A 26,572-nucleotide genomic window follows, 5' to 3' on the forward strand; every position below is an offset into this window, starting at 1 on the left:
CTCTACCAACGGAATCAGCCAGGCACCCCTAGTCTGCATTGTTTTTAATTGAGGTGAAACTCATGTCCTATAAAAATCAGAAATATACAATTCAGTGGTGTTTAGTACGTTCACAATGTTGTGCAGTCATCACCATCTAGTTCCAAAACATTTTCACCACCCTAAAGGAGACGCCACACCCATTAAGCAGTCACTCCCCGTGCCCTCCTCCACATCCCAGCCCTCCGGCAACAACTAATCTGGTTTCTGTCTGGATTTACCTATTCTGGAAAATTCCTGTCAATGGAAGCATACGGTATGCGACCTTTTGTGTCTGGCTTCTTTCACTTAGCGTATTTTCAAGGTTAATCTAAGTTGTAGCCTGTATCAGTACTTCACTCCTTTTAATGGCTGAAAATATTTCCTTGCGTGGATACTACATTGCGCTTATGCATTTACCTCTTGAACGTTTGGACTTTTTCCACTTTCTGGCCATTGCAAATAGTACTGCTATGAACATTTGTATCTAAGCGTTTCAATACCTGTTTTCAGTTCCTTTGGTTTTATATCCAGGAATGGAATTGCTGTGTGTACGTGTGTTTTGGGGTTTTTTGTTTTGTTGTTTAAGCCCTAACAAGATTCCCCTTTCCCCTCCAGTAGTAGGATAAGGAAAATTAGGAATATTGGGTATTTGAGAGGGGCCTACGTGAATCTGGAGTCCTTAATTTTGGTTTCCCTTTACACTTTCTGTAAGACTAACATCAGTGAAATATTTTGTCATTAATCACATTAGTGTATTCATTTTGTAAGTAATGACTAGTACTCAACTTAAAATTAATCTTCCTTTAAAAGTTACAAAGTATGCAGTACCCAGCAAGATACTGTCATTCATGACCGTGTGACCTTTGGTAGGTTACTTAATCTTTTTGAGGCTCATCTTCCTCTTCTGTTCAATAGGGATCGGTAGGTAGGACCTACCTACCGCATGGGTTTACTGTGGATCTCCCTCTCTTTAACGCAGACAGAAGTTTTGCATTGGAGCTAATCTACAATTTAACAATTCTTTCGAGGGCCATGTTATATATTTTGTTTCACAAATTTGGTCCTTAATTCAGAAAAAAATGAATTGAAAAGGGACTAATTTGAAAATTCTATACAATTATAGTTATTAAATGATTTGCAAACTAGGTTTCCTGTTCATATTTTGCTATATTTAATCTGGGTTTTTAAACTTCTCGGGAGGTCTCAGACTGCAATAACTAATGCTAAGGCAGCTAACTTTTTGATATCTTTGGGTCAAGCTAATATTTTAATGAGAAAAATTCCTGCATTTTTCAAAGAACTAGGGTTGAAGCAGAAGTAAATTCCAATGAGCGAGTGTACAACTGGGCAGTTTAATGAAAGGTAATAATTTAAAACCGTTTCTAGGGGCTCCTGGCTGGCTCAGTCTGTAGAATGTGCAACTCTTGATCTCGACCTTGTAAGTTTGAGTTCCACGTTGGATGTAGAGATTACTTAAAAATAAAATCTTAAAAAATAAATAAAACAATTGTTGTGTTTCAGTGCTTTGTTCTTCCTGTAAATGGTAAGAAGGGTATGCGAGGTAGGCCTTTTTTTTTTTATGTTTATTTTTTTGAGGGGCAGACAGGCCACCTGAGGGTCTGAAGCAGGCTCTGTGCTGGCATCAAAGAGCCCGACGCGGAGCTCGAACTCACGAACTGTGAGATCAGGACCTGAGCCGAAGTCGGACACTTAACCAACTGAGCCACCCTGGCGTCCCTGTCGGGCCTTTCTTTGAAGACGACTCAGCCAAAGAACAGCCATCTTGGGCAAAATAAACGACTACAAACCCACTGTTGGATGGCATCTTGAAATTATGACAGGAAAAATAAACCCAGACCATTTGGCCTAGAGCTCTTCAGCTACTTCCCTGTCCGTTTTCCCCCCTTGCTGTATATTCGTTACTAAGGCCAAAAAAATGCGCTTGTTTGCCTCTCAAAATGTTTTCAGCGTTAATATGTAGATTAAAACTGTCAGCAGTGCCACAGACCCCCATGAACAAGCGCTAATTGCTTCCAGTCTGTTTGGCCCTGGAATTACAAAGATTTAGAAACTGGGTTAACTAGTATTTAATATTTTCACTAAATTGCAAAAAGCAGGTTGAAAATACAGCTCTTCTGGGTATTCCTCTAGAGTACGGCCTTTTGACATCCCAACTCACTGTCTTTTTGAAGTCCCTCTCCCCGCCACAGTAACCACGAAGCGGGGCCACCAAGCTGCTGAAAAGGCTTCCAACACGGGGGCTCTCGCGGCGCTCTCAAGGGTGCGCGGCGAAGAGTCCGCCGTCCGAGAGTCTGGAAGCTGAGAGGCCTGTCGGCTGGAAGCTTCGTGGTGTTTGGTTGTCTTCCTCTGGGAAGAGCACGTTGCTTGGAGCCTCAGGCAACGGACAGCAATTAAAAATAACTAAACGAGGGGCGCCTGGGTGGCGCAGTCAGTTAAGCGACCGACTTCAGCCAGGTCACGATCTCGCGGTCCGTGAATTCGAGCCCCGCGTCGGGCTCTGGGCTGACGGCTCCGAGCCTGGAGCCTGTTTCCGATTCTGTGTCTCCCTCTCTCTCTGCCCCTCCCCCGTTCATGCTCTGTCTCTCTCTGTCCCAAAAATAAATAAACGTTGAAAAAAAAAAAAATAAATAACTAAACGAGGGGCGCCTGGGTGGCTCGGTCGGTCAAGTGTCCGACTTCGGCTCGGGTCATGCTCTTCCGGCTCGTGAGTTCGAGCCCTGAGTCGGGCTCCGTGCTGACAGCTTGGAGCCTGCAGCCTGCTCTGGATGCCGCGTCTGCCCTCTGCTGCTCACATCCGGTCTCCCTCTCTCAAAAATGATTTAAAATAAACACCAAAGAAAACAAAACTGAACAAGCAGAACGTATTCCGTAAAGAAGGTCAAGGAGAGTCACCGGCTTCCTTTTGAATTAAGAAAGGAGAAGGGGCACCTGGCTGCCTCAGCCGGCAGAGCATGTGTTTCTCGATCTCGGGGTTGTGAGTTCAAGCACCACGTTGGGTGTAGAGATTACTTGAATAAATAAATAAAATTAAAAAAAAAAAAGAGGAAGATACTGTAGGCAAGGGTTCTTTCTAAGATTATTTATCAACCACAGATCTGCCCTAATTTCTGGCCACTGTGGGAACTTCGGAAACCTTCCCACAAGAACCTCTGACTTTGTGTTCAGTCACACTTTCAGTACATGACTTAAGGGCTTAAGTCATCTTGATTATGTCTGTTGAAGACGTCTGAGGAGATCAGGTACAAGTCTTCATTACTGCTAAGTTGTCATATTACGTGGAACTGTTCTTTCCTATGAGAGGAATTTAAGGAGTTTTGTTTTGTTTTGTTTTGTTTTGTTTTGTTTTGTTTTGTTGCACCCTTGTGTGAAAACCTGGTTCCTTCAGGCTGGCATCACTCCTCCAATACTCAAGAACCAGAGCGGGTTGAAAACTGAGGCATTTACCTACAACGGTAATCAAAGAGGTACGTAATTATGTAGAAGCGAGTATTTGGCCTAGATGAGATAAAAACTAATTGCCTGAACCCTGTGATCTGACCATGATCTTAGAAAACGTGGCAGTTTGGGGGCACCATTTTTGGCTCAGTCGGTTAAGTGCCCAACTTCAGCTCAGGTCATGATATCACGCTTCGTGAGTTCGAGCCCCACATCAGGTTCTGTGCCAACAGCTCAGAGCCTGGAGCCCGCTTCGGATTCTGTGTCTCCCTCTCTCTCTGCCCCTCCCCCACTCGCCCTCTGTCTCTCTCCAGAATAAAATAAAAACATAAAAAAAGAAACAGAAAGAAAACATGGTGTTTTTACTACTTCGTGCGTTAAAAAAAAAAAAAAAGAAACTTTGTCGTCACAGGTTTTATATCAAGTTTAATCTAGGTCTTGGTAAATTATACCTTAGATTTGGTTTGTAAAGCTCTGAGCTTACACTTTGACTTAAATATTTTGTTTCATATTGACTCAGAAAAGGAGCATTTTCACTTTGGGAGCAAACAGGCAAAGCCTCAGTCCCTTGGCCTTACGCTTGTGGCATTTCCTTTCAGCCTGTCTTCTAGAAGCAGGAGCGGCTTGTTCTCCTGCAAGGAAATACCGTGAGCAAGACTATATTAAGCAGTACATGTAGGCACACCAAACCCACTTTCCAGCCTCAGAAAGGAAAACTCGGGCTCTTTCACTTGTGAGCTGGAGGGAGAAGGGAGGGGTGAGCCCGTGTTCACCCGGGGGCGTGCCTTCCTTCTGGGAGTCTGACGGCCAGTGGCGCGGCCGCTCCCGCAGGGCCCTTCTGACCTCCCACGGTGCTGCTCTTGCCAGGGTGGGAGGTTGACTGTGCCAGTGTAATCCTGTTACAGTCAAAGCACTGAACAAATTGTATACTTTCGTCCCTTCGGGGCTTAAAAAACTCAAAGTGTGCTTTGGTGAGGATTAGGACTTGAAATTGGAGAGGAGAAAACATGTTTTGAAAAATCTTTTTTTTTTTAGATTTTTTTTTAAGTTCATTTATTTATTTTGAGAGAGAGCACGAGCAGGACAGAGGCAGACAGGGAGAGGGAGAGAGAGAATCCCAAGCGCCGAGCCCGTCGCAGGGCTCAAACTCATGAACCACAAGCTTAACCGACTGAGCCACCCAGGTGCCCTCAAATTGTGTTTAAAACAGACCTAACAATTAAAGAAAAAGATACCTATTACTCTATCATAGTTAGCTGAGTCCTTAGAAACATTATTTCTTTTTAAATTAAAAAAAAAATTTTTTTTAACATTTATTTATTTTTGAGAGACAGGGAGAGACAGAGCAGGAGCAGGGGAGGGGCAGAGAGAGAGGGAGACACAGAATCCGAAGCGGGCTCCAGGCTCCGAGCTGTCAGCACAGAGCCCGATGCGGGGCTCGAACTCACGGCCTGTGAGATCATGACCTGAGCTGAGATCGTGACCTGATGCTCAACCGATTGAGCCACCCAGACGCCCCATAAATGATCTATTTCATCTATAATTTTTTACTTCGTCCTTTGGTCAATCTTGTAAACTACAAATCATGAAAGTATTTATGTTGTTTTGGAGACTATTAAATGAAGAGAAAGTTGGAATACTCCTGTAGGGGAGGAAAAATATCGTTCCTCCACCCATTTTTTTTATGTTATTGACAGGGACCCCTATTACAAAGGACAGATTAAGAAGAGAAAAGCACACAAGTTCAAGTTTTACGTGACACAGGGGTCTTCATAAAGGAATGAAGACCCAGAGAAACAGTTAAACCTGAGTGTTTTGTCAGAGAGAGGGTCAGAGAGAGAGGGAGCAGGAATCCCCAGCAGGCTCCATGCTGAGCTCGGAGCCTAACACGGGGCTCGATCCCATGACCCTGGGACCATGACCTCCGCCAAAATCAAGAGTCAGACACTCAACCGGCTGAGCCACCCAGGTGCCCCTGAACCTGAGTGTTTTTAGGCTAGGTTTGAAGAAGAGTGGAAAGTCACAGAAAGATATAGTAAGACGAATCTAAGTGTAGTAAACTGAGGGAAACTTAGCAAGATCTTTCTGTTGGGATTCCTCTCTGTCCCTTGTCTTCAGAGATAAGGCTGCTGCTTGCTTCCGGGTAATGGAGGGGCACCTCTCACACACACAGAGGTTCTACGACCCGCTTCAGGAGAAGGTTGAAGGGCTTTCCTGCACCTGCCTTTTCTCAAATTCCTTCAGCTTGAAATATTTAGGGGCACCCTGGGTGGCTCTTGGTTAAACATCTGACTTCGGCTCAGGTCATGATCTCACTGTTCATGGGTTCGAGGCCCACATTGGGCCCTGTGCTGACGGCTCAGAGCCTGGAGCCCGCTTCAGATTCTGTGTCTCCCTCTCTCTCTGCCCCTCCCTTGCTTGCACTATGTCTCTCTCTCTCTCTCTCTCAAAAAGAAATAAACGTTAAAAATTTTTAAATAAAATATTCAACATGCCAAGGTACCCTATTTTGGGCAAGCGTGACCTGAGCCCCATCCCTCCATTTCTAGTCGTAATCCCGCCACTCTGTTTTCCTTTTGTCCCGCTTTGTCGAGTTGCCTTCCAAATGTCCGTGTAGCTGTTTTGTGAAGAGCGGCTATTAAATGTATAAATTGCTTTGAAACCCCGGTGTAAGGAACTGTATAAAAGCTAAATAATAACCACTCTCGTTAGAATACAATATTTTAAATCTCAAAACATGCATTTTAAGAACACTAAATAAAATGGAGGCATTGTGTCGGGTTTGACTAAGGGAAGCTTGTATTCATATTCTAGATATTTGAAGTCATGGGGAATTAAGAACATAAAGCAGCATTAACCGGGAGTACCTGACATGGGAAGAGCCTACATTTCTGTTACGTTTGTTTTTTCCCTTCCCTGGAGGTGAGATAAATTACTTTTTCTGTTATATTTCCTTACTAATGACGTAAGTTCTGCTAAGGAGCCATATAATAAACAACCCAAGACACTCTACCGAAAGAATGTTTCTGAGTTGATGGGAATTTGCGTGCTGATATTACAGGCTGTCGCAGCAGGGTGTCATCAGCTGCAGAAATGGAAGGCATATTCAAACTAGTCCCTTTATCCTTTCCAGACACTGCAGCCCCTTTAGCATGCGGTTCCTGTGTGTCACTTACTCTGAAAAGACATTAGATGGAAACTGCCTGCTCAGAGTTGTTTTAAAGAGTCACAAGCGTCACCTGTATGCTGGAGGACTCCCGGCCCCCTGTGAGCCTGTCTTCGCTTTCCTAAGAAAGCTTTTCTACTGATTAGTGAAATAAGTGTCCCTCTCTGTTCTGTCTGTACTTAGCCACCAATTAGTAAGATGAGCAGAAACGCTCCCATGCTGAGCCTGCGCTAGGGGCATGGAGGAAGCCGATCGTACTGCGCGATGCCAGCTACATAAGCACCTTTTCATCTCCCAGGAGAGGTTCTCAATAGGTTCGGTCTACCCCCTGGAGCCTGGAGCTATTTCAGTCTAACTACTCATTAAAGTCAACCTAAGATATTGCAGACGCCTTTGGGCTCGTTCAGTGAATTGCCGCCACTTGAATTCAGCTAAGAATAGTTCACTTGTACTCCCCAGGGCTGCTTCCAACTTAACCTGAACTTTCCCCTCAGCCTTACAACCCCACCAAAAATGTTGATGCCCATAACAAGACTGGCTTCTTTAATTAAAGACCCAGGACAGTTGCTGTGAATATATGCCTAACCGGTAAAACTGAGCCCAAGAATGTGAGCTGAGAAACCGGGCTTTCAGGAAAACCAAACCAAACGAAACAAAACAGGTTTTCTTTTCCCCTCAAAAAAAAATAAAGTATTTAAGAAACAAAATTACATGTAAACGTGGGTGAGAGTACATGGCACTGTGGTAGATCCATCCCCCATAAATTAGGTACCTGCTAGGACTCTCCTTTCCGTTTGGAACCCACTGTAGAACTGGGAGCTTTGGAACAACTGGCAGAAAAGGGAGCGCTCCTGGGCCAGGCGGAGCCAGCCCCGACAGGAAGCGACTCCTCTTGCGTTGACATGGAAGTAAGTGCAAAAAGGGATCGATTTGTTTCCGAAAACTTGTAAAATCATTCTCCGTTGCATCCGTAGACGCCGTGAAAAAACGGAGGTCAGAGACCGACCTGTTTTGTGAATGATCAAAGTAGCTCCAGCTTTATGCCCTGTGCATTAAGGGCTTTGGGAAAATTAAAGCAGTTGCTCGGGGCTAGAGCCGGTGGCTGGAGATGAGGAGAGCACTAGCCCGGTTTCCATCAGAATGGAAAATGCCGGGGCGCCTGAGTGGCTTGGTTGGTTGAGCATCCGACTTCGGCTCAGGTCATGATCTTGCAGTTCGTGAGTTCGAGCCCCGCGTCGGGCTCCGTGCTGACCGCTCGGAGCCTGGAGCCTGCTTCGGATTCTGTGTCTCCCTCTCTTTCTGTCCCTGCCCTGCTCATGCTCTGTCTCTGTCTCAAAAATAAATCAAACATTAAAATTAAAAAAAAAAAAAAGAATGGAAAATGCCTTGACCATACCCACTTTGTTACGCTGGACTATTACTCACCACCGCCTCTTTTGGGCTTGGCCATGAGACTGGATGTGGCCAATGGAACGTTTATGGGAGGTCTTGGGTGTGCTTCCACAGTTTGGCTTGGCACTCTTGCTCTTTTGCCATTCATCATAAGAGGAATGGGCAGCCTCGGGTCGAAGGGGAAAGAGGAGACACGAGGAACAGACTTAAGCCTAACCTGCAGCTAAGCCCCGCCGATCCCAGCCCAACCCAGCTGAGTCAGTCAACCCACGGTCTTAAGTAGACCCAGCCCAGGCAGTTTGCAGACCCCTGAGCAAAAAATAGAAGTGCTTGTTTCAGCTACGGAGTTTTCAGGTGGTTTGTTATGCAGCCACAGTTGACTGATACATCGTTGTTTTTCCATTTTAATCCATTCTCTGTGTTAAAGCCATAGTTCTCTTTTACATCCATTTATTTTTGAGAGACAGAGAGAGACAGCATGAGCAGGGGAGGGGCAGAGAGAGAGGGAGACACAGAATCAGAAGTAGGCTCCAGGCTCCGAGCTGTCAGCACAGAGCCCGTCGCGGGGCTCGAACCCATGAACCGTGAGAACATGACCTGAGCCAAAGTTGGACACTCAACCGCTTGAGCCACCCAGGCGCCCCATGATAGAATTTTTTTTTTTTTTTTTTTTTTTTAAGCAGGCTTCACGTCCAGCACAGAGCCCAACACAGGGCTTGAACTCACAACCCTGAGATCAAGATCTGAGTTGAGATCAGGACGCTTAACTGATTGAGCCACCCAGGTGCCCCATAGTTCTTTTAAATACAAACCCACCATATCCCATCTTTGCTTAAACCTCTCAATAGTTGGGTTTTTTTTTTTCTAAGTTTATCCATTTTGAGAGAGAGAGAGCAGGAGAGGAGAGAGAGAGAGAGAGCACTCTGCACCATCAGTGTGATATGAAGCCAGATGTGGGGCTCTCACTCACGAACCATGAGATCATGATCTGAAAAGAAATCAAGAGTCGGTCGCTCAACCCACTGAGCCATCCAGGTGCCCCTCTCAGTAGTTTTTATTTTGGAATAAAGACCAAATGGTTAGCATGATCTATAAAGTCCTGTATCATCTGTGCCTGGCCTCTTTCCCGATCACTCTGCACTCAGCCTTCTCTCAGCTGTTTGATCTCACCATGCTTGCTTTTCTCCTCATGGCCTTTTTCTTTCTTTTCTTTTTTTTTTGACTTTTTTTTTTAAGTTTATTTATGTTGAGAGAGAGAGAAAGAGAGAGAGAGAGAGCATGCACAAGTGGGGGAGGAGCAAAGAGAGGGAGAGAGAGAGAATCCCAAGTGGACTCTGCACGAATAGTACAGAGCCTGATGTGGGGCTCGAACGCATGAACTTCGAGATCATGACCTGAGCCAAGGTCAGTCACTTAACCAACTGGGCCATCCAGGTGACCCCTCCCCCTTTTTTAAATGATTCTCTTTTATTTTAAAGTTTATTTATTTTGAGAGAGACAGAGAGAGAGAGAGAGAGAGAGAGCGTGCGTGCGCACATGCAAAAGAATGAGCAGGGGAGGGGCAGAGAGAAGGAGAGATAGAGAAACCCAAGCAGGCTCCACACCATCAGCACAGAGCCCAATATAGGGCTCGAACCCATAATCTGTGAGATCGTGACCTGAGACAAAATCAGGGTCTGACACCTACCCGCCTGAGCCACCCAGGTGCCCCTCTCCTCATGGGCTTTTTATGAACTGGTCCCCCTGGGGGCTACCCTCTCCTCCCCACTCTTTGCTTAGTTAACTCCTAGGTAAGTAGAAGCTTAAATGTTGCATTCCCAAGGAAGTTCTCCTTGACCCCAATGCAAGGTTAGATTCTCAATAATATGGCCTCAAGCCTGTTGAATTTCGCTCTCAGCACTTAACTAGACTTGCAGTGAATTATTCAATGGTGTAACTCATTAGTGTCCTACCCATCATGAGGGCAAGGAAAATATTTGTCTGAGCTGCTGCTCTAGCCCCTGCTGAAGGCGATGATGTGCACCTGGGAAGCACTTAATAAACATTCCTTGAACGAGCAGTTGAGTGAAGAGACTAGGCTTGAATAAAAATCAGGGGATGCAGAACAGATCACATGTGATGTTGAATATCTGAATCAGTTCGATTGAAAGGACTTCAGGACGCCTGGGTGTCTCAGTCGTTTGAACACCCAACTCTTGATTTTGGCTCCGGTCGTGGTCCCAGGGTCCCGGAATTGAGCCCAGCATCGGGCTCCACGTTTGAGCCTGCTTGAGATTCCCTCCTTCTCTGTCTCTGTCTCTGTCTCTCTCTTCCCTTGCATGCCTCTCCCCCACTTGCATGCATGTGCATGCACGCTCTCTCTCCCAAAATAAAAACATAAAAAGAAAGAAAAGTCCTTTGAGAACTTAGTATAAGAGAGTGTGACTATTGGAACAAAGTAAAAAAAAAAAAAAAAAAAAAAAGACTCCTTCAAAGAAAACACAGTCTCTTGCTAGTCACAGAGCCAAACTGGATTTCTAAATGTGACTGAATTAGAAATAAAAACTCTGGGGATACCTGGGTGGATCAGTCGGTTGAGCATCTGACCCTCAATTTCAGCTCAGGTCCTGATCCCAGAGTCACGGGATCGAGCCCCGCATCGGGCTCTGTGCTGAGCATGGAACCTGCTTTGGATTCTCTCTTTCCTCAACTCAGCCCCTCTCCCTGACTTGCACGTTCTCTCTCTCTCTCTCTCTCTCTCTCTCTCTCTTTCCCTCTCTCTAAAAGAAAGAAAGAAAGAAAGAAAGAAAGAAAGAAAGAAAGAAAGAAGAAAGAAAATTCTGATTATTAGAGGAGATGTCATTAGCAGAGGGATTGACAATGTGGGAAGGTTGGACAGTAGTACAATTACTGTTGAGTTTCGAACAAGTGAGGATTGTCCAAGAATTTGAAAATAAAATCGCACCTATGCCCTTTTGGGTTCTTGGCTTTAGAAATAGTGTCACAGCTTATCTAATAGAGAGACACTGTTCTAGGTATCGTGATATAGACAGAGAAACAGTAGAACGTACCAGAAATGACACGAGCTTTGAAATTTGACGGGAAAATCTCATGAAGGCTTCAGTCCAGCATACAAAGGAGAGAAAATCAGGGCAGATGGAGTTTCAGCTTTCGAGTCCCAATGTCCTTACCACGACTGAACACGAAAGCCACGTCTCTGGGGGAGCCTTGGGACTGACAGCCTTGGGATTCAGTAGAGCCTGCAAGGACCCCACTGAGCTGCTCGTCAGCCCCGTGCCACCCCCCCACCCCCTCCCCGTGCCATCTCTGGGGGAAGCCTCTGGAAGCCATTGCACTTTCATGTTCCGGTTTATCCGCAAATACACACAAATATAAGCTGTCTTGTCTTTTTTTCTCTTAAGGGAAACAAGTGGTAAAGAATTTTCAAAAATTCTTCAGCTATATTAAGTCTCTCGGTCAATTTCCCTTGGCTCTATAACTCGTGCTAATTAAAGTGGTCTCAACAGAGGATCCTAGAGTGCAGCTTCCTTTTTGTTTTCTTTCTTTTTCTTTTTTTTTTTTTCCTACTTGTGTTGGCTCTCATGTTCTTTGCTTAAATAATTAATAATCATTACTATCCCTTATGCAGCATGTGGGAGAAGAGCGAGTAATCTTGGATCCCAGGACATTTGCATCATGCCTGTCCCCTCTGCAGAAGCTTTCATCTGAGGCTCTTCATTAGCCGGCACCAGGCGGGACGTTTGCCGCCCTCGGCCTTCGGTGTTTATTAACTATAAAAAAGAGCCCCATCTGATTCACCAGCTGGGGGCAAACACTGCGGATGGGAAGTAACTTCCCGGAAGAACAGTAATGAAGAGGAGTGGGGGGCGGGGGTGTGTGGAGAAAACGTAAACCACAAAGTTCATTTCGATTCAGCGAATCTCTGCCAGAGCGAAATGCACCGGCTAAGTGTCGGTCACGTTACCGCCCAGCCAGACTTCCGTGTCACAAATAGCCAAGGATTTAAGGAGACCCCCGAGCTGGAAAGCAGGAGGGGTTTCTAGGCTCGGATGGGTTTGAAATCGTCCACTCTTCAAACCAACCGCAAAGGGCAGGGGCAAAGCCACAGATATTTCACAGTGACAGGCCCGTCTACTTGTTGACATAAGCAAAACTCCTGGGCAGTCTAGACCTCAGGAGGGCGAGGAAGGAAGTGCCTGTCAGGAATGGTCTCCATTCTCCCCCTGACACACTGGTAACATTGCATCATCTACAGACGGGGAACGTGTTGGTACGTGCCCGGGGTGGGGTGGGGTGGGGGGGGACGTGCTGTTTTATTGTTCATTCCCAGACGGTAGAAGTTATTTGCTTTTCGGAATGGTAATTTTTTTTAGACGTAACTGGATGATAACCAGCAGGAAGAAAGGTGATGAACAGACATATGCTTAGAGGCTAATAAGCTGAGTATTTGGATCCAAACTGAAGTTTCACGTTGTTTTGTCTCTCCCAGGTGATCAGAACGTTTCTGCACCGACCAAGTACACTTACAAGACACGTTGGTCTACCGAAACCCTCAGCCAAAGAGATGAGTAATGATTTCTTTCTGTTGTTCCCAAGCGCAATACAAACGGGGTTCTGTGATTGGAGGGTCAACCTGTGCAGAAAGCAACACTCTGGGGACGGGCTGGCAGACAGCCAGATGTTCACAGCTGCACATAGCCCACTCGCGACACAAAATATGTATATTCACTGATCTACAAAACGCTTTCATCATTGTGTTTAATAATTCCTTATTATCTCTAAAGTAAAATCAGATGACAAGTTATTTGCCAATGTGAGACACAGGAGGAACGGTGCGTGACTGTGGCCCTCTTTGTCTGCTGTGCAGTTAGCGCCCTTACCACTTGCTGTGCTCAGAAAAGTCTGAGCTGTACCAAATGTAAACGGGATGACAAATGCTGGGACCAAAGCAAACGACAAATTATTTTGGGGTGCCTGCGTGGCTCAGTCGGTTAAGCACCGGACTTCGGCTCAGGTCATGATCTCGTGGTTCGTGGGTTCAAGCCCCGCGTCGGGCTCCGGGCTGACAGCTCAGAGCCTGGAGCCTGCTTTCAGATTCTGTGTCTCCCCTTCTCTCTGTCCCTTCTCAGCTCACACTCCGTCTCTGTCTCCCTCTCACTCAAAAATAAATAAATGTTAAAAAAAATTTTTTAAGACAAATTATTTTACCTTCTATCTTGTTGGAAATTATTAATTAATATTTAACTTTGGGGGGAGGGGCATCTGCATGGCTCAGTCAGTTAAGCGTCTGACTCTTAGTTTCGGCTCAGGTCAAGATCTCAGGGTCTGTGAGTTTGAGCCCTGCATCGGGCTCTGTGCTGATAGTGTGGAACCTGCTTGCGATTCTCTCTCTCTCTCTCTCTCTCTCTCTCTCTCTCTGCCCCTTCTCTGCTCACACTCTCTCTCTCAAAATAAATAAACTTAATAAAATTTAAAGGTATATTTATTTATTTTATTTTTTTTAATGTTTATTTATTTTTGAGACAGAGAGAGACAACGCATGAACGGGGGAGGGGCAGAGAGAGAGGGAGACACAGAATCAGAAACAGGCTCCAGGCTCCGAGCCGTCAGCCCAGAGCCCGACGCGGGGCTCGAACTCACGGACCGCGAGATCGTGACCTGGCTGAAGTCGGACGCTTAACCGACTGCGCCACCCAGGCGCCCCTAAAGGTATATTTAAATTTTGGTTCTCAAAACACAAAAAGAATTGGTTCTCATTTTTCTTTACTACCAAACCTCATCTTTCCTTAGCGCAAGGTCTCCTTCTTTCTCTTGCATTGTCATTCTGTACCTGCTAACCTCGTAGGCAGGAAGGCCCTCTTAGGGGTTAAAACTTGAGGACTACCTGGGGCGCCTGGGTGGCTCAGTCAGTTAATTATCCAACTTTGGTTCAGGTCATGATCTCATGGTTCATGAGTTGGAGCCCCACATCGGGCTCTCTGCTGACAGCATGGAGCTTGCCTCAGATCTTCTGTCCCCCTCTCTTTCTGCCCCTCCCCTGCTTGCACTGTCTCGCTCTTCCTCTCTCAAAAAATGAATAACCATTAAAAAAAAAAAAAAACTTGAGGACCACTCTTGTCATAACTTCTTCGCAAAAGCTCTCTTCCCCTGCAGCCTGCTGGGGCTCCCCTGTTGTTTCATCCTTGGCCTACGATTTTTACTGTCACGGTTATCCCTTCGGGATAGAGAGGATAGGGATTTTTTTTTATTCCAGAAACAAGTATTTAAAGAGACACACATGTCTGGGAGCACAGAGGGGCCCTCCCCAAAGCTGAAAGGATAAAATATAGAATCGTAAACGTAAGGAGTGAATAGTGAGGAGGGGGTTGACGGCATTGGAAGTCAGGGGTGGAGATGGGCAGGGAAGGCCAAACAAAAAGGACAGTCCCGGGTGGGGTATCTACACACGTTTTAGTTATGTGTTCATGTGCTAATATCTGCATGCGCCAGGTACTGTGCTGGGGGCAGGGGGGGGTGGTCTGCCGAGGCTTCTTACCCTCTTGGAATTTACGGCCATGCCATAAATTATGGCCCCATAACTGGGGCTGGCGTAGGTTAAGCAAAGTCTCTTTAAGGAAGACCAAATGTTCAGTCAGGTGAAGGAGGGAGAAGCGGAGAAAGAGCCACTGAGTCAAAAAGAACTGCACATTTAGAAGTCCTGAAGCACGAAGGAGCACCCTATGATCAAGGAACAGGGAGGAGGCCTGTGGGTGACAGGAGCCCCTTCCGCAAAAGCGGTTCAAGATCAGGCTGGAGCCAGATCATGCAGGGCCTTGTAGCCACGCGAAAGATTCTGAATTTCGTCATGAAGATGAAGGGAAGTCCTTGAATGGCAGAGAACTGACTGACAAGAAGGGTACGTTTTAAGAAGGACAGCGGATTGGGGTTGGTAGGGAAAGCCTGGATGTGAGAGCACTTGGAAGCTATTGTTGGAGTCAGGTTGAGAGCTGATGGTGGGTGAACCTGGGCCAAGGGAGTAGAGACGCTGGCAAGTGGGGAGATTCAAGATATGGTTTGGGGGTGCGAACAACACGGCCTGGATCTGAGGGACAAAGGAGAGAGGTGGCAAGGATACTTTGGAGCTTCTGACGCAAGCAACTGGGTGAAATGGCCAATTAGTGGCCATTACTCAAGGTGGGGGGGGCACTGGAGGAGAGGCCGATTTGGGGACCGACTGAGTGTGAGATGCTGTGTGCAGAGCTCGTGCAAGGTCCACTGAAATCGTGGAACACTGTGTTAGAGATCTCCCTTCTTCTTTTCCCCGTTCCCCTTCCCTCCTTCCAAATATTGGTCCCTTTCTCTCTTGTAACATTGCCTCATTCTTTCAGAATGTTCCATGTGGTGTGTGAAAGATGCTACTAACATTGTTGAGGCCATATCCTTATAGCTCTTGATCCAATAGGAAAGAGCTTCCCTTCATTACCAATTCAGAAAATTTCGGGGAAGGACTCCAATTGGCTCAGCTTGGGACACATCCCGCTTCTTAGCCAGTAGTCAAGAGAATGTAGCACTTGACTGTTCCTGCTTAGATTCCCCTGTTTTGTTTTGTTTGTTTTTGGTTTTTGTGGAGAGGAGAGGGTAGAATACTATAATTGATAGCCTCATCAGCACCTCAAGGGGGCACATGGTAGGGAAGAGCAGTACCCCAAGGGGAAGAGATACTCCCGGGCTGTCAGAACCAATAGATGTTCCCCTACATCCTAAACTTCCAATGTTTCATTCTAAGACACTACAGATGGGTGAAGCCTGCCCGAGTTAATCCTGAAGTAATACTCTTATCTAGAAAGGCAGGATTTTCTAATTCTCCGCTGATAGAGTAGTTGAGGGACTGTGCTGATGAACTTATTGTAATTTTGAACTATAAAAACAATAGGTTTGGGGTGCCTAGGCAGCTCAGTCGCTTAGGAGTCTGGCTCTCGATCTCAGCTCAGGTCTTGATCATAGAGTCGTGAGTTCAAGCCCTGCAGTGGGCTCGGCACTGGGCAGGAAACCTACTTAAAAACAAATAAACAAACAAAACCCAAAAAACACAATAGATTTATGAAAAATTTGAAAAAAGGGAAAAAGCGTCCATTATTTCACAGGGATACATTTTCGTTTTATGCATTCCTTTCCACCTTCATCCTTAAGCATGTCTTTCTTTCTTTTTTTTTTTTTTTTAAGTTTTTAAATTTATCTTGAGAGAGAGAGGGAGGGGCAGAGAGAGGAGAGAGAATCCCAAGCAGGCTCTGCTCTGTCAGCTTGAAGCCTGATGCGGGGCTCGAACTCATGAGCTGTGAGATCACGACCTGACCCAAAATCAGGAGTCAGATGCTTAGCCAACCGAGCCACCCAGGTGCCCCCTTAAGCATGTCTCTTAAAAAATGTAACGTTTATACATTGTGTCTTGAATACCAAGCAATTTGTTCAGTTTTAATTCATTTGTTGAAACATCAATATTTACAATAAAAATAATTTGAATGTGCACATTTTTCTGCATTGGTGTGCTCTGGGAAACGAAGGATCAGCTAGTACATCGGATTGGCAAATATTGGTTGAGCCCTTGCAACAGCATGGTAGCTGGGACACTAATGAGGATACAGACATGACTAAGACCTATTTCTGGCCTTTGAGTTCATAATCTCATGACTTTTGATGAAATCAAAATATTCCTCAACTGTCACTAAAATAGTTATTAAATCAAAAGAGTAATATGGACATTACAGAATATGAACACAACAAAGTAAACAAAATACCATCTCATATCCCTCTTGCACAGGGAGGGGAAAGAAATGTATGGGGTGTGGAAGAAGATGGGATTCTGTTTTCTAACAGGCTAAAGGAAAGGCAGGGAGAGCAAGGCAGGAGGGCTTCTAAAGTGCGGTTAGTGCCACACTATGTAACCGTTAAAATGTTGAAAATGAGGGGCGCCTCGGTGGCTCAGTTGGTTAAGCACCTGACTTGGGCTCAGGAATTAATCTCAGGGTTTGTGAGTTGGAGCCCTGCCTCGGGCTCTGTGCTGACGGCACAGCTCAGAGCCAGGAGCCTGCTTCCGATTCTGTGTCCTCCTCTCTCTCTGCCCCCCCCCACCCCCCCCCCCCGCAAATAAAGTAAACCATAAAAAAAAATTGAAACTGTTGAAAATTAGAACACTCTTAAAGACACACGTCCCTTTAAAAGGAAAGTGGGTGCTCAAAGCGATTTGCATTTTGCCTAAAATGGGCTGTTTTTCCCTGTACTCTTCTCCAGACAGAGCCATCTAGCAGCTAGAGTCAGACTTTCTAACAGAAACATTTTAATCATGGACCCTTTCTCCCCAGAAAAATGTACTCCCTACCAAGACACATGATATTTTAAGTTTAACGGACCCACGGAGGTCCATTCCTGGGCCTTCTAGTCTCCGTGGATCCCAGGTTAGACAGGCCTCCAATTCGAGAGTGGGCCTAGTTTCTTCAAAGGTAGCAACGTTCCCAGTTCCACCGCGCCGGAAGACCACGCCTCTGAATGTTTTGCAACCTCGTCCGTTTCAGATTTTTCAGGGGTCCTGGGGAAACCAGCCTCCCCGAGGATTCCGCCCCGTCCGACCGCTCCCATTTTTAAACACAGACTCGTGTGTGGGAGAGGCCATTATTTTTACGGGATCACTATGCTCCCGGAGCAGCCAGGGACAGACACTGTGGCTTTACCGCAGAGCCAGCTCCATCCTTAACCCGGGCTCCGCCCTCAGACCACCTCCTCCTCGGAGCTCCCGCCCCCCTCTCCTTGCCCACTGTCCCCGCCCCCGCTCCGCTCCACCCCTTTGCTCTGAGCGGGGCTGGGCCACCACTCACGACCCAGTTCCACCCGCCCATTTCGTGGCCCCGCCCCAGAATCCCTGGCCCCACCCTCCTCCCGAGCAGCCCAATGAGCGTCCCCGCGCGCGCCCCAGCACCATCCCCGTACGCGGGAGGTCCCGCCCCACGGGCCGGTTTAACCACTGAGCGTGCCCGCACACGCCGGGGCCCCGCCCCGCCTCCAGGCCCCGCCCCCGGCGCCGGCCCTCCTCCCCTCCCCCCCACCCCCGAGGCCTTGCGGTGGCCGCGCCTCCGCCGCCCGTGAGGAGCCAGATGCCGCCCCCTCCGCCGGTCCCTCCCCCGGCGGCCTGGCGCCTCCCTCCCTCCCCGCCGCGGTGACTCACGGAGCGGGAGGCGGAGGCTCTGGCGGCCGCTCCCGCTGCTGCTGCTGCTGCTGCCGCTGCCGCTGCCGCTGCCGCTGCTGCTGCCGCCGCGGCTGCTCCGGCTGAGCGCGCCCCGGAACAGGCCGCCGCGCGCCGTGCACGGACCCGCAGCCCCCGCCGGCCCGGCCGGGTCGGGCGGCCCAGGTAAGCGCCGAGGCCGGCCCGCGCCCGCAGCGCCCGGGCCCGCGCCGCGCCGGGGCTCGGGGGAGCCTCCGGCCCTTTGTCTCCCGGGGAGGGGCCGCGGAGGGCGCCCCCGACCCCTCTCGGACCCCCCGGCTGGCCCCCGGCGCGGCGCCCTGGTCTGGGCCGGGCCTCCTCGCCCCGCCGGGTCGCCGCTGCCTCCCCGCCGCTCGCCGCCCGCGACCCCGCCGCAGACCACCCTCCAGCCGTCCTCACCTCCGCCCAGGGGTCGCCTCCACAGGTGTCCGAGCCACCCACTCTGTTGTTCACCCCACCGCGTCGGCGTGGGTGTCACCGGCTGTCAGCACTCGGGTCCCGCGCCCTCCTGACCCTCCCCTCACCTGCTCCCCACGCTCAGCATCCCGACCCCCTGTACAGAGCCCCTCCATATTTCCCCAAACTAAATGCTGCTGAGGTCTGGCCCCTGGACCGCCCTTCCTCTCTCTGTCTCTGTCTCTCTCGCGCGCGTGTGACTGGGCTGTTTCCTCGTTCCACCTCTCCCGGGGAGTGTTCCTGGACGGTGCACAGTGTAGGCACACGTTTCACCTGTCTGGCGGGTGTCTATACATACGTGAGCCTGCAAAATGAACCACTGGGAGCCCCAAACTGCACTTGTCACCTCCTTTTCATCACCCCCACCCAGCCACCTTCCTTATTCTTGGACCTGGTAACCAAGGCACATAGGATAGGTCTGGACACCCAACCTCGGTGAGGCCCCACACGCCTCCCTCTCTCTTGTGTGCTGACCTTGTCTGAGCAGGTACCTGCTGTGCAGTTAGCCCCTGGGAAGGCCGAGGAGGCTTGTGCTGGCAGCATATGAAGAGTTTTATGAATAATGAGATCTGTGGCTTGCAGCACCTCCTATCTGAGAATCTAAGCATGCTCTGGCTGTTAATTATTTTGTCTCCTGTCACTCACACAACTTAGGGAAGTGTGCCTGGCCGACTGCTGGGTAAATTGAGGCACAGGGTGTGTCAGGAAGGGACCTGGAGGCAAGTCAGAGTTTGTCCTGAGGTTTTGTTCCCAAGTGCCTTGCGTCTTAGCTCCCTGGGACAAGTACTGAGCTCTTTCTTGTTCCTGACTTTAGACCCTGAGTGATACTCGTCTTTGGGGCCATTAAAGTGTTTTCTCTGACTTCAAGCAGCACTTTGAATCATTAAAAAAAAAAAAAAAAAAAAAAAAAAAAAAAAGGTGCAAGCTGTTGAATGTCAGTGTGAGTTTCATGGTTTCCTGATGGAGTTAGTGGGGCTTGTAAATACAAGTTGCCTCTGTAGGATGGAGATTCGTCTGTTCAGCAGTGAGTGCTCCCTATGTGACAGGCACCATGACAAACGGTGGGGCTACAGGGGTACGCGTAGACATAGCCCCCGCCCTCCCATAGCTGGCGTTCTAAAGAGGGAGGAGTAAACAAATAAGCAGACAAAATCATTTCAGTGGTGCTGAGTGCTATGAAGAACCAGTTTGGATTTTATTCCAAGCGCAGTTAGAAGCTATTAGAGGATTTTCAGCAGAGAGCTGATAAGATCTAAGTTTTCCAAGATTGCTCTGGCTGCTGTGTAGAGATCGGATTGTGAGGGGCAAAGGCAGAAGCAGGGATACTGGTCAGGAGGTAGACTCCTGCAGCTTCCGGGCGAGAGATGATGGGGGCTTGGAGGACCAGGATGGTAGCAGTAAAAGTGAAGGGGTGAAATCAGTCTCCTCCCTCCCCCTCCCGCAGGAGAGCTGAGAGCTATAAAGCAAAACTTCCGGGGAATGCCGATTCAGATTCCCATGCCTAGCAGATAAGTTTTGGATTATACTCAGGTCTGGCTCAGCAAACCTTACTCAGCACCTGTCGTGAGCCAGGTACTGCGCTAAGACTCCAGGGATACAGACGTGAACCGGGTGGAGAGGGAGTGTTCTCCACATTACAGCGACATGCTCACAGAGGGATCACCCCCTTCTTGACAGAAGAGGATTTGTGGGTTTAAAAACCAGTTAGAGGGGCGCCTGGGGGGCTCAGTCGGTTGAGCGTCCGACATCAGCTCAGGTCATGATCTCGCGGTCCGTGAGTTCGAGCCCCGCATCGGGCCCTGTGCCGACAGCTCAGAGCCTGGAGCCTGCTTTGGATTCTGTGTCTCCCTCTTTCTCTGCCCCTCCCCTGCTCACACTCTGTCTCTCTCTCTCTCAAAAATAAACATGAAAAGAAAAATTTTTTTTAATTGAAAAATAAAACAACAGAGGTGGAGGGGGCTCCACCAGTGGGCTTCGTTCCCGTCTCGGGCTGCACTATTTAAATGGGAGCATTATTATTACCTTGCCGGTGCTGTAAAATGTTGCTCAGGGAGACTGGGACTGTTCTCAGTCTCAGTTGCGAGATCAACTCAGTGGCCATGCACTTGAACTGTTAACCAGAATAAAACTTGATCTCTTTGCCCATCCAAATCTGTGCTGTCAGAACATGTCCGAGCTAGAGGACCTTGGGAGTTGTGTAGGCCAGCGCACCCCCCCCCCCCCCGCCCCTGACCCCCCCCCCCCCACCTTTCCTGGTTGGGTATCTATGGCCCCTAGAGGCTAAGTAACTCTTGAAATCCCATAGCAGTTTGTACATTTTTTAATGGTACCCGTCACTTCCTACCTGTTTCGGTTCCAAGGGTACCTGCGTGACTCTAAGCTTTCTGAGGCCAGGATCTCTGGGGGATTCATCTTTGCATCCCTCACCACGTCAAGATCAGTGTCCTGCACAAAAAGTAAACTCATGCAGTATCGGTTGACTTGCTTGGGTGTCCCAGCACCTAAAACCGGGACCCGGGAACCCTGTCCCTGTCTTGACATCAGACCACACTTCCTTGCAGATCCCTCCTCATCCAGGGTGCAGGAAAGGGGTATGGCCAGCAGTGTCCATGTCACTGAGCTCACAGAACAGGGCAGCCCTTCCCTGATGGATCCGCTCTCTTTCCAGCCCTGCCTACAGAGAACAGCTGTGGAGGGTGCTGACTGAGTAGTTATTTGCCACCCAGCAAATATGAAGTGTAGCTCTTAATTAGACCATGGACTTTGTACCGAGACTATCTGGGTTTGGATCTTGGTTTCTTTCATCATGAGCTGCGCGATCTTCAGCAAGTAATGTAACCTCTCTGTGCCTCAGTTTCCCCATCTGTAAAATAATAATACTTCAGGGAGTTGTTGGGAGCATTAAATCAGGTAATACCTATTGTGGGCTTTTTTTTTTAATTTTTAATTTAATTTTATTAAAAACTTTCTTTTAATGTTTATTTTTTAGACAGAGAGAGACAGAGTGCGAGTGGTGAGGGGCAGAGAGAGAGGGAGACACCGAATCTGAAGCAGGCTCCACGCTCTGAGCTGTCAGCGCAGGGCCCAAGGTCGGGTTTGAACTCACAAACTGTGAGATCATGACCTGAGCTGAAGTCAGACGCTTAACCGGCTGAGCCACCCAAGTGCCCCTCCGCGCCCCGCCCCCCCACACTGTGGGTTTTTTTAGAGTTTATTTATTTATTTTTTGAGAGAGAGAGCACGAGTGGGGGAGAGGCAGAGAGAGAGGATCCCAAGCAGGCTCCACACCGTTAGTGCAGGGCCAGATGTGGGACTCGAACCCACGAACCATGAGATTATGACCTGAGCTGAAATCGAGAGTCAGACACTTAACCAACTGAGCCACCCAGACGCCCCAGGGTGTAATACCTGTAAGATGCTTAGAACAGCACTGAGCACTTGTATGCGCTTGAAGTAGTGGTTACTAGTTCACTGTTATTTATTTATCTGTTTCTTATCTGCCACCAGAATTTAAGCTCTTTTCGGGTAGAGATTTTGCCCCCCCCTTTTTTTTTTTGGTTTACTGTTGTAGTCTAGTGCCTAAACTTTGTAGGCACGCAGTAAACATTTGTTAAACTGAATGACTTATCGAACAGCTGTTGTGTGCCAGGCACTGTTGTGGGTGCCGGGGATACAGCTAAGAACAAGATGGCCAAGATGCATGGTCCAACGGAGTTTGTATTCTGGCGGGAGAGACGGGCAGAGGTGGACCAAATCACGCAGGATGGTGAAAAGAGATACAGGGCGAATGAAACAGGGCACTAAGATGGAGATAACCAGGATAAGGGTCAGGGGCTCTAGCTAGCTCTCAGGAGGTGACTTTGAATGGGGACCCAGATGACGGGCAGAGAGGACAGCAGGAGCCACAAGCCCAGTGGGACTGGAATGTGGTGAGTGAGGAGTTGATAGGGGCCGGATCTGCGGCCACGGTGAGGAGTTTGGATTTTACTCCTCGATTCTGCACAGTAGGAATCCATCCGTGCTAGGAGAAAGAGCAGGATGCTAGGAGACCAGTGAATCGGCTCTCCTCGTCCTGGGAAGGCTTTTGGAGGCCAGCAGGCTCGTAGTGTTGAGTTTATTCCCATCAGGTTCCTCATGTCTCTGGCCTAGGTCCCCAGGGGACGTGGGAGCCATCGCCTAGATTAACGAAGGCCCAGATGTGTGTCTCTGTGTCCTGCACACTCCGGTGAGACTGCTTTTCCCCCTGAGATCGAGGGTTCTCAGTTTTTTGAATGGAATGAATGAGCATCGCCAGCCCTTAGCATTTTGCCCTGTATAGCGCCATGGCCTGTGTCCTCTGCTCCTGTCTGCATGAGTTAGAGCTTCTTATGTTGGTAGTGTCACTAAAGTAACATTGGAGCTTTGCCACACACATATGTGTCACAGCGTCTTTGTTGGGGGTATACGGGGATTGACCGGGTAGCTTTCCTCCCCCGCCCCCCACCCCTCCACCCTTCTCTTCCAGTCCCCGCTGAGGATCACCAGGCCCTCTGTAGAGGGTCAGGCCACACTGTCACCTCTGACGCCTCCTGTTTGATCACTTGATCGGGGATGCGGTGGTACCTAGAAAGCCTTGGCCGTCTTTGGTCTGGGCTGAGTGGAGTTGGGAAGCTTAGCAGAGCACTCAGAAATGGCATTTAAAACCCAGGGGTCCAGCTCGCCAGGAATCCGGAGCTGGCCTCTTTAGCCTGGGTGCTGTGGCAGCTTCTCAGACCCTCACTCGGGCATCCCCCCTTGTCAGGTGGTGTTCACAGTGCCACTTGCTCCGCTGACCTTGAGAGGTCAACACGAGTTAGTAGGGGGAATCCAAACTTGGTGTTGCAAGTCACTTTCAGGCTCCTGGGACATTTTATTGGCGGAATCCAAAATGCCTGTTAGTCATACGTCATCTGTAGCCTTGTAAAAACTAAACCCAGAGTGGGTACAACCCTTTTCCCAAGTCACTTTTTTTTTTTTTCAACGAGAGTGACACGTGCTCATTTAGGAAATGGATGGAAGTGCCGTCCTACGTCCACTGTCTCACTTAACCCTCGGCCTACTTTCTGAGATAACGCGCTTAGTACCATTTGACATACTCAGGAGCTGAGGCCCGGAAGGGTTAAGTAACTTGCTGGAGATCCAGCTAATCGGGAACAGAGTCGGGATTCAAACCCAGGCAGTGTGTCTTCTGAGCACAAGCTCAGAGCCCCATGTGAGATACTGTTTCTCAGCAGAAACAACAGAGAAGGAAAAAAAAAAAAAATCTCTTCAGCCCAGCGTGGGTGACTGTTAGGGTGGCCAGAGTTAGCTCACTGGCTGCTGCAAAGATTTTGAATCCTACACCCTTTCCCTGTCTCATCTGACCTTGGGCAAGCTAATTAACCTCCCTTTGCCTTACTTTCCCCAACTGTAAATGGGGATAATGATACTTACACCTTCATAGCTCCCAGGGGCATTGTGATGTTTGAGCCAAAGTGCTTTTGAACTTCTTTTATGAAAGGGCACCGAGCACCAATTGCTGTTACACTTGGTTATCAAAGACCTATTAGTTCCTGATCCTCCAGGAAGCCTCGTTAAAAGGGGAAGACAACAGTCCACAGAGGGAGAGGTGTCCTTCCAATGGTGGGCACGGCCGGACCAAAGCATCAGTCCTGGTTTCTTAGGGACTGAGGGTCATGAATGTTTCTCCGTTTTTCCTGGTTGTGTTGTATCGTATAAGCTTCTGTAAGCAGGTCTGTACACGGTGCATCGCGGCACAATCGAGGGCTGCTGATGGCAAGGCAGAGAAGGGGGTTAAAGGGCTTGGTTTCTAATCCTGGCTATGATGTCTTTATGAGATGAGCCAAGAACACAGAGATACCAAGAAGTGATGGCTGTCTTCCATTCGTCTTTCCTTCCTACCCTCTTTCCTTCTGATGATTCACTGATTCAATTAATAAATATTTATTGAGCTTTTATTATGATCTGGGTCCCATGGTAGGCACTGGGAATACTGTGGTGGGCAGGGTAAAAATAGTTCTTCCTCATCAAAGCTTATAGTGTAAGGCCAAGAGGCTTATTATCTAGTTGGAGTCCTGTGAATCAAGAAAGAACGTGTTGGGGGCGCCTGGGTAGCTCAGTCGGTTGAGCGTCTGACTTCGGCTCAGGTCATGATCCCACAGCTCATGGGTTTGAGCCTCGCGTCTGGCTCTGTGCTGACAGCTCAGAGCCTGGAGCCTGCTTCGGATTCTGTGTCTCCCTCTCTCTTCCCCTACCCTGCTCATGCTCTGTCTCTCTCTTTTTCAAATATAAATAAACACTTAAAAAGAGGAAGAAGAAGAACGTGTTGGTGAGTGTTTTGAACGCTCGGGGGAAGAGTCAGGATATAATTTCCAGGTGTACGTGTTAGCTCCCATAGACACCTGCCCTAGTGGGCATTAAGACAGAGGACTGTGTTTGTCTTCCCAGAAGAGCAAGAGAAGAATTAATAGGAAAAAAAAAAAAAAAGAGTTAATAGAATAGAGCCCTTCTGTGTCATACTTCCCAAAAGCTGCACTTGATGTGGCAGTATGAACTCATTTCCACTTAAAGCCATAACCCTTTGTTACTTGAGTTCAAGTCAGGGAGGAAGGATCGTAGGTTCCTCCCAAAGGTTTTGAATTTATGCCACCAATCTGGTGCGTTTCTTAAGAAAGACCACCAGACCTTGTCTCTCCAGAATTCTCTCCCTGCCTGTAAGTGTCCTTCTGTCAACTTTGGAAAGCAGGCTTCTGACGGCCGGTGGGCTACGGGGCCAGGGTTTGGAGCTCTCCAGCAGGCCCGCAGGGCTCCTGAGGGAACTGATACCTGCGGTCACCTGTGTGGGGTCAGTATATGCAGAGTGGGGCCGGAGGCTTATTTCTTCCCTAAGTCTTGTCAGCTTCAGGCCTCAGGATCCCTTCAAAGAACGAGGTCAGGGAGGCCCCGCAGGTCATGGGAAAGCACACAGTGTTCTTCCTCTGTCCCTCCGGCAGGGCTGGGGTGGAGAGGGCAAAGGGCTGACAGAGGCATCTGCCCATATCCAGAGTGGGAGAAGGACCCAGGACAGCATACTCCCGGGTGATGTTACTTTCACCCAGACCCTGACCTGTCCCTGCCTTCCTGGAGCTAATCAGCTGCCCGTTCAGTCTGGGGCTCCTAGTCACTTGCTGTCGGATCAGGAGGAAATGGCTGGCGAGGAGGCCTGGTCGCTCAAACCACCCCCCGCCCCCCTCCCCACCCCGACCTCTTTAAGTGTGCTTGGAGCCCACAGTGACACTGGTTCAGCTGGGGAATGTGACCCACTTCCATGTCCCCTCCCACGTGGAGAGCTGGGTGGGAGGCTTTTGGAGACCAGCTCCAATTAAGGTTTTTTCAGGCCTGAGTATCTCCTGAGTGTCCCACCCACATGTTTCCTGCTGCTGGAACCCTGTGGTCCATGCCCCTGAGCTGAATAACAGCTCCAAGACAGATGAAGTCACCGCCTCGTCATCCCGCAGTCCTGGATTCTGCAGGCAGGGCTTCCTGTGGGGATCAGGATCCCCGTGGGTTCAGACACCTTTCGTGATGGAGGCCCCACCCTGGTTCTTTCTGTTAAATCATCAGGCAAACCAGAGACCCCATTTCCGAGGACATGGGTTAGCCCTGACACCCCCCACCCCTAGCTCCTGCCCAGACCAGGGCCCCACGGCCCCCTGCCCCGGGCTGCCCCGGCTTCCCACAGACTCCTCCCCACCATCATCCCTCACAGAATGTTCTTCTGCTGCGGGAATACGAACTGAAACACGTTTTGGACCTTCTAGGTTTCTTCTCTTTTCTTCAGGTAGAAAACATTT

General features: G+C 48.7%; 1 protein-coding gene across 1 annotated transcript in view; it reads left to right on the forward strand.

The window, feature by feature from the left end:
* Positions 1-18,218: 18,218 nt before the first annotated feature.
* The window catches only part of CTNNBIP1 (catenin beta interacting protein 1), a 53,423-nt gene continuing 45,069 nt past the window's right edge, over positions 18,219-26,572 (forward strand). Inside the window, exon 1 of the mRNA XM_047870320.1 lies at positions 18,219-18,413. The gene's annotated coding sequence lies outside the window, so the exon portion shown is untranslated. The remainder of the gene's footprint in view (positions 18,414-26,572) is intronic.

This window comes from Prionailurus viverrinus, chromosome C1, assembly GCF_022837055.1.
Source record: "Prionailurus viverrinus isolate Anna chromosome C1, UM_Priviv_1.0, whole genome shotgun sequence".
Lineage (NCBI taxonomy): Eukaryota > Metazoa > Chordata > Mammalia > Carnivora > Felidae > Prionailurus > Prionailurus viverrinus.